Genomic DNA, 8,564 nt, shown 5'->3' with positions numbered 1-8,564 from the left:
ACTGTAGTGAGTGCTGAAACACATGGAAGCCATGCCAAAAGCACAGATTCAAGACCCCACTTCAGAGAGCTGGAGTCGAACCAGGTGTTGAACCATTTCTAAGAGTCTCCAGGTGAAGCTGATGGAAAGAAGTCCACACTTTGCATGGCATCCTTCCAGATAAGGACCCATACAAACTTCAGCTGCAGGAAGCCTGCTGATGGCCTCAGGAAAGGCTGTGTATCCTACAAGCAATTAATAGGAGGTCAAAGCAGTTCATTGATGCCTGAGCAGGTCCTGGCACAGCTCAGGAAGGGGGAGAAGCACTGGGCTTGACTCTGGCTCTGATCCAACTCACCAGGCAACCAGGCACAGTGACTACATCTTAAATGAGGAATAATAGCAGCCCCCTTTCAGGGGATCTGTGAGGCTTAAAGGAAATGCTTGCACAAAAGAAAAGTGAAAGTGTTAGGAATCCAGTTGTGTCTGACTCTTTGGGACCCCAATGGACTGTAGCCCATCAGGCTCCTCTGTCTATGGAATTCCCCAGGCAAGAATCCTGGAGTGGGTAGTCAATCCCTTCTCTAGGAGATCTTTCTGACCCAGGGATCGAACCTGGGTCTCCCAAGCATCGTACAAATGTTGTTAATCAGAAGACTGTGGCAGCCACATCAGGAAAATTCCAGATGAGTTTTCTGTCTTCTGCTACTGCCCAGCCTTTAAGAGAGCATATTCTGGTAGTTGATGAAGAGAAAAGAGGCTAAAAATGCAGAAAACTGAAATGAGAGGAATATATACAGCCTAATTAAAAATACGTAATTGTTTAAAATAATGCATCAACCCAAAATCAAAGTAGTTGATTATGTTGGTTCTGAGACAGTATTTAAAAGTTACAGTATATAGATTTTTGAACCCACTCACTCTGGCACTCTACCATGTTAATGCTGGCTAAATCAAGAGAATGAGAAAAAAAATTCCTTCACCAAAATGCATATGAATTAGATTCAAAACTTTTAGCTGTGATAGTTCCAATCTTTATTTTTAAATTTGTTTTTTAATTGGAGGAAAACTGCTTTACAATGTTGTATTGGTTTCTATCCTACCACAACTGCAAATCAGCCATAATTATACATATCTCCTCTCCCTCTTAAGCCTCATTCCACTCCCATCCCATCCTCTAGGGCATCACAGAGCTCCAGGCTGGGCTCCCTGTGTACCAGCTATCTATTTTACATGTGGTAGTGTATATATGGCAATGCTTGATAGTTCCAATTTTATAAAGTATCAGAGTGGGAGAATTTCAGAAGTAATTTTTAAAGGGGCCTTTAATTTTGGTTCATAGAAACATCCACAGAACAAGGAAGGAACACACACAGACTCATATATGCTAAAAAATGAACCTGTAAAAATTCACAGCACCTGTGATGGGGTTACGGTCACACAAGCATCTTGTGGCCAAATCCTGGTTTCCATTTGAATCCAGACAAGCAATCAGAAAGGCAGGACTTTCCCTAACGTGCTGCAGGATTCCCTTTATGTATACTCCGGATGATTCTGGAGACAAGACAACATCTCTTCAACAGGCCTGCCTTCATAGCAGATCTGGTACACCGCCCTGAACAATGGAAACTTGTCCAGCAGTCCCTTCGGTTTGAGGATGCCATACACCTCGGCGGAAGTCTGTGGTCCTTGCAGCTTCTGCCCGTTCAGCATCTCCTTCTCCAGTTCTTCAATGGTCTTTCCGGTCGCCGCAAAGGCCTCAGCTACCTTGCGGTTCCGGCCCGCGTAGCAGGTAGTGATCAGGTCGGCCACGCCGCAGCTCTCCAGGAAGGTGGCTTTGGACACGTGGCCCTTGCAGAAGATCCTGGCGAAGGCGATCATTTCCATGAGCCCCAGGCGGATGACGGCAGCTTTGGTGTTGTCGCCGCAGTGGAGGCCGTCGCAGAACCCGGCTCCCACGGCCACAATGTTCTTCAGAGCGCCACAAAGTTCAACAGCGTCTGCCTCAGCAACCACCTTAATTCGAAAATTTGGAGTCTGAAGAAGTTCTTTGAAGAGGAGGCCGTGCTCCATTACCTTGCTGCCGATGGTGGTCTCACAGAACTTCTCGGCAGCCACCTCATTGGCAGTGTTGGCGCCCATCAGCACACTGACGTCAATGTCCATCTTCTCTCGGATGATGTCAGAAATGAGCTTCAGCCCCTGGGGACCCTCATCTATGCCCTTGATGAGGCTGATGCCCAGGGCGCCCTTGGGCACTTTCCCAGAGATCTCCTCGCAGATGCTGTTGATGAACTGGTGGGGGATCACAAACACCAGCAGGTCTGCATCCCACACAGCCTCACTGAGGTTGGGGACTGCAATCACATTGTCTGGCAGCTTGTGTCCAGGGAGATATTTTACATTTTCATGGTCGTTATTTATGATGTCTATCAGTTTTCTCCCATTAACCATTTCTTCAAAGACCCACATCTTGACCGTGGAGGCAAACTTCTGAAGTTTCATGACATTATTACCAATTATTTTTGCAATAGCTGAACCCCAGTTCCCCGAGCCCACGATGCAAACTTTCAGGGGTAATTCTGTCATGGCCCCTCCGCAATGCTGCAGCCCCGCAAGTGCCTCCCCAAGCTGGTTTGCCGCCTGCCTCCTCTTGCTCTGCCCAGAAACATTCACTTTCACCTAAAAGAAAGCAGGATAGTAATATTGAAAGAAGTATCAACTATTAAGCACAGATAAAAATTAATAGTATTCTGGGGGGAGGGATAAATTAGGAGGTTGGGATTAACATAAATACACTACTATATATAAAGTAGAGGAACAACAAAGACCAACTGTATAGCACAGAGTAGTATATGTGACCTATGAACTTCCTGATGTTCAAGCTGGTTTTAGAAAAGGCAGAGGAACCAGAGATCAAATTGCCAAAATCCGCTGGATCATAGAAAAAGCAAGCGAGTTCCAGAAAAACATCTATTTCTGCTTTATTGACTATGCCAAAGCCTTTGACTGTGTGGATCACAATCAACTGTGGAAAATTCTGAAAGAGATGGAAATACCAGACCACCTGATCTGCCTCTTGAGAAATTTGTATGCAGGTCAGGAAGCAACAGTTAGAACTGGACATGGAAAAACAGACTGGTTCCAAATAGGAAAAGGAGTACGTCAAGGCTGTATATTGTCACCCTGCTTATTTAACTTCTATGCAGGGTACGTCATGAGAAACGCTGGACTGGAAGAAGCACAAGCTGGAATTAAGATTGCTGGGAGAAATATCAATAACCTCAGATATGCAGATGACACCACCCTTATGGCAGAAAGTGAAGAGGAACTAAAAAGCCTCTTGTTGAAAGTAAAAGAGGAGAGTGACAAAGTTGGCTTAAAACTCAACATTCAGAAAACTAATAATATGGCATCTGGTCCCATCACTTCATGGGAAATAGATGGGGAAACAGTGGAAACAGTGTCAGACTTTATTTTTCTGGGCTCCAAAATCACTGCAGATGGTGACTGCAGCCATGAAATTGAAAGTCGCTTACTCCTCGGAAGGAAAGTCATGAGCAACCTAGATGACATATTCAAAAGCAGAGACATTACTTTGCCAACAAAGGTCTGTCTAGTGAAGGCTATGGTTTTTCCTGTGGTCATGTATGGATGTGAGAGTTGGACTGTGAAGGCTGAGTACCGAGGAATTGATGCTTTTGAACTGTGGTATTGGAGAAGATTCTTGAGAGTCCCTTGGATTGCAAGGAGATCCAACCATACCATTCTAAAGGAAATCAGTCCTAGGTGTTCTTTGGAAGAACTGATACTAAAGCTGAAACTCCAGTACTTTGGCCACCTCATGCGAAGAGTTGACTCATTGGAAAAGACTCTGGTGCTGGGAGGGATTGGGGGCAGGAGGAGAAGGGGACGACAGAGGATGAGATGGCTGGATGGCATCACTGACTCGATGGACGTGAGTCTCAGTGAACTCCGGGAGTTGGTGATGGACAGGGAGGCCTGGCGTGTTGCGATTCATGGGGTCGCAAAGAGTTGGACACGACTGAGCGACTGATCTGATCTGATCTGATAAGGGAAAAGAATCTGAAAAGGAGTATGTATATATATATAACTGAATCACTGTGTTGTACATCAAAACTAACAACTTTGTAAATCAGCTTCATTTCAATAAAATGAAGAGAAAATTGATAGCACATTATCTGGTCCTTTTTATTGTATTTATGAATAATGTGATGAAAAATCAGCCATGAAATTAGAATTCAAAGAACTTACCCTTTTAGAAGCATTTAGCTTGAGGTGAAGATGATTTAGCCATTAATATCGATCTTAGCTTGGCCCTGGGGCATCTAACCACTGTGCCCACATATATGAACATGAAGCTCTGAAAAACTAACCAGAGCTGTGGTGTTGGTGGCTTCTCATCTTATAAATTTCCCCTGATATTTCTGGACTTGCCAGATCTACTGCTCCCTGGAGTCCTGTTCCTAGATCCCTGGTAGCTCCTGGCTTTCCTGTTCTTTTTCAGGTTCTTGCCTCAGGCGCATTTGTTCCAATGATCAGTTTAGACAACTGACCTTTGTCTCAATACCTCAGGCAATATTTTGTTATTTACACATTGCATTTATCATGTGTGTGGGCATGCTAAGGTGCTTCAGTTGTGTCCAACACTGTGTAATCCTATGGACTGTGGCCTGCCAGGATCCTCTGTCCATGGAATTTTTCAGGCAAGAATACTGGCATGGGTTGCTATGCCCTTCTCCAGGGGAACTTCTCAACCCAAGATCAAACATGCGTGTCTTACATCTTCTGCATGGGCAGGTATTTTTTTTTTTTTTTTAACCACTGGCTCTACGGGGAAGCTCTACATTCATCATCAGTCAGTCAGTTCAGTTGCTCAGTTGTGTCTGACTCTTTGCGACCCCATGAATCGCAGCATGCTAGGCCTACCTGTCCAACACCAACTCCCGGAGTTCACTCAAACTCACGTCCATCGAGTCAGTGATGCCATCCAGCCATCTCATCCTCTGTCGTCCCCTTCTCCTCCTGCCCTCAATCCCTCCCAGCATCAGAGTCTTTTCCAATGAGTCAAATCTTCACATGAGGTGGCCAAAGTACTGGAGTTTCAGCTTTAGCATCATTCCTTCCAAAGAAATCCCAGGGCTCATCTCCTTCAGAATGGACTCGTTGGATCTCCTTGCAGTCCAAGGGACTCTCAAGAGTCTTCTCCAACACCACAGTTCAAAAGCATCATTTCTTCGGCGCTCAGCCTTCTTCACAGTCCAACTCTCACATCCATACATGACCACAGGAAAAATCATAGCTTTGACTAGACAGACCTTTGTTGGCAAAGTAATGTCTCTGCTTTTGAATATGCCATCTAGGTTGCTCATGACTTTCCTTCCAAGGAGTAAGCGACTTTTAATTTCATGGCTGCAGTCACCATCTGCAGTGATTTTGGAGCCCAGAAAAATAAAGTCTGACACTGTTTCCACTGTTTCCCCATCTATTTCCCATGAGGTGATGGGTCCAGATGCCATGATCTTCATTTTCTGAATGTTGAGCTTTAAGCCAACTTTTTCACTCTCCACTTTCACTTTCATCAAGAGGCTTTTTAGTTCCTCTTCACTTTCTGCCATAAGGGTGGTATCATCTGCATATCTGAGGTTATTGATACTTCTTCTGGCAATCTTGATTCCAGCTTGTGTTTCTTCCAGTCCAGTGTTTCTCATGATGTACTCTGCATATAAGTTAAATAAGCAGAGTGACAATATACAGCCTTGACATCCTCCTTTTCCTATTTGGAACCAGTTTGTTGTTCCATGTCCAGTTCTAACTGTTACTTCCTGATCTGCATACAAATTTCTCAAGAGGCAGATCAGGTGGTCTGGTATCCCCAATCTCTTTCAGAATTTTCCACGGTTTATTGTGATCCACACAGTCAAAGGCTTTGGCATAGTCAATAAAGCAGAAATAGATGCTTTTCTGGAACTCTCTTGCTTTTTCCATAATCCAGTGGATGTTGGCAATTTGATCTCTGGTTCCTCTGCCTTAAAACCAGCTTGAACATCAGGAAGTTCACGGTTCATGTATTGCTGAAGCCTGGCTTGGAGAATTTTGAGCATTTCTTTACTAGCATGTGAGATGAGTGCAGTTGTGCGGTAGTTTGAGCATTCTTTGGCATTGCCTTTCTTTAGGATTGGAATGAAAACTGACCTTTTCCAGTCCTGTGGCCACTGCTGAGTTTTCCAAATTTGCTGGCCTATTGAGTGCAACACTTTCACAGCATCATCTTTCAGGATTTGAAATAGCTCAACTATAATTCCATTACCTCTACTAGCTTTGTTCGTAGTGATGCTTTCTAAGGCCCACTTGACTTCACATTCCAAGATGTCTGGCTCTAGGTCAGTGATCACACCATCGTGATTATCTGAGTCATGAACATCTTTTTTGTACAGTTCTTCTGTGTTTTCTTGCCATCTCTTCTTAATATCTTCTGCTTCTGTAAGTTCCATACCATTTCTGTCCTTTATTGAGCCCATCTTTGCATGAAATGTTCCCTTGGTATCTCTAATTTTCTTGAAGAGATCTCTATCTTTCCCATTCTGTTGTTTTCCTCTATTTCTTTGCATTGATCACTGAAGAAGGCTTTCTTATCTCTTCTTGCTATTCTTTGGAACTCTGCATTCAGATGCTTATATCTTTCCTTTTTTCCTTTGCTTTTCGCTTCTCTTCTTTTCACAGCTGTCTGTAAGGCCTCCCCAGAGAATCATTTTGCTTTTTTGCATTTCTTTTCCATGAGGATGGTCTTGATCCCTGTATCTTGTACAATGTCATGAACCTCAGTCCATAGTTCATCAGGCACTGTATCTATGTGGTAGCTAAAAGATGGCTATTCTTTCCTTAATAGACTGCTTTATTTTTAAACATTTTTCTGGATGTAGTCTTCTTTCTTGGGAAAGTAGATAATCACAATGCTGTGATCCCTCACCTAGAGCCAGACATCCTGGAATGTGAAGTCAAGTGGGCCTTAGAAAGCATCACTATGAACAAAGCTAGTGGAGATGATGGAATTCCAGATGAGCTATTTCAAATCCTGGAAGTTGATGCTGTGAAAGTGTTGCACTCGATATGCCAGCAAATTTGGAAAACTCAGCAGTGGCCGCAGTTTCACAACTGACCTGAAAAGGTCATTTTTCATTCCAATCACAAAGAAAGGCAATGCCAAAGAATGCTCAAACTACTGCACAATTGCACTCATCTCACACGCTAGTAAAGTAATGCTCAAAATTCTCCAAGCCAGGCTTCAGCAATACGTGAACCGTGAACTTCCTGATGTTCAAGCTGATTTTAGAAAAGGCAGAGGAACCAGAGATCAAATTGCCAACATCCGCTGGATCATGGAAAAAGCAAGAGAGTTCCAGAAAAGCATCTATTTCTGCTTTATTGACTATGCCAAAGCCTTTGACTGTGTGGATCACAATAAACTGTGGAGAATTTTGAAAGAGTTGGGAATACCAGACCACCTGACCTGCCTCTTGAGAAACCTATATGCAGGTCAGGAAGTAACAGTTAGAACTGGACATGGAACAACAGACTGGTTCCAAATAGGAAAAGGAGTACGTCAGGCTGTATATTGTCACCCTGCTTATTTAACTTCTATGCAGGGTACATCATGAGAAACACTGGACTGGAAGAAGCACAAGCTGGAATTAAGATTGCTGGGAGAAATTTCAATAACGTCAGATATGCAGATGACACCACCCTTATGGCAGAAAGTGAAGAGGAACTAAAAAGCCTCTTGTTGAAAGTAAAAGAGGAGAGTGACAAAGTTGGCTTAAAACTCAACATTCAGAAAACTAATAATATGGCATCTGGTCCCATCACTTCATGGGAAATAGATGGGGAAACAGTGGAAACAGTGTCAGACTTTATTTTTCTGGGCTCCAAAATCACTGCAGATGGTGATTGCAGCCATGAAATTAAAAGTCGCTTACTCCTCAGAAGGAAAGTCATGAGCAACCTAGATGACATATTCAAAAGCAGAGACATTACTTTGCCAACAAAGGTCTGTCTAGTGAAGGTTATGGTTTCTCCTGTGGTCATGTATGGATGTGAGAGTTGAACTGTGAAGAAGGCTGAGTGCCAAGGAATTGATGCTTTTGAACTGTGGTATTGGAGAAGACTCTTGAGAGTCCCTTGGACTGCAAGGAGATCCAACCAGAACATTCTAAAGGAAATCAGTCCTAGGTGTTCTTTGGAAGAACAGATGCTAAAGCTGAAACTTCAGTACTTTGGCCACCTCATGTGAAGATTTGACTCATTGGAAAAGACTCTGGTGCTGGGAGGGATTGGGGGCAGTAGGAGAAGGGGATGACAGAGGATGAGATGGCTGGATGGCATCACCAACTCGATGGACATGAGTCTGGGTGAACTCCAGGAGTTGGTGATGGACAGGGAGGCCTGGTGTGCTGCAATTCATGGGGTCACAAAGAGTCGGACATGACTGGGTGACTGAACTGAACTCAACTGAGTGGGCATTTAAGAATCATCTTTGATATATATTGTGTTGGATCACCTTTATC

At 43.7% G+C, this 8,564-nt stretch overlaps 1 pseudogene; it reads right to left on the bottom strand.

The window, feature by feature from the left end:
- Positions 1-479: 479 nt before the first annotated feature.
- On the bottom strand, positions 480-4,990 carry LOC138989136 (glycerol-3-phosphate dehydrogenase 1-like protein pseudogene; annotated as a pseudogene).
- Positions 4,991-8,564: the final 3,574 nt, after the last annotated feature.

This window comes from Bos mutus, chromosome 9 (genome assembly GCF_027580195.1).
Source record: "Bos mutus isolate GX-2022 chromosome 9, NWIPB_WYAK_1.1, whole genome shotgun sequence".
In the NCBI taxonomy this organism is placed as follows: domain Eukaryota; kingdom Metazoa; phylum Chordata; class Mammalia; order Artiodactyla; family Bovidae; genus Bos; species Bos mutus.
The sequence above is the reverse complement of the archived record's forward strand: the minus strand, read 5'-3'. Positions and strand labels throughout refer to the sequence as shown.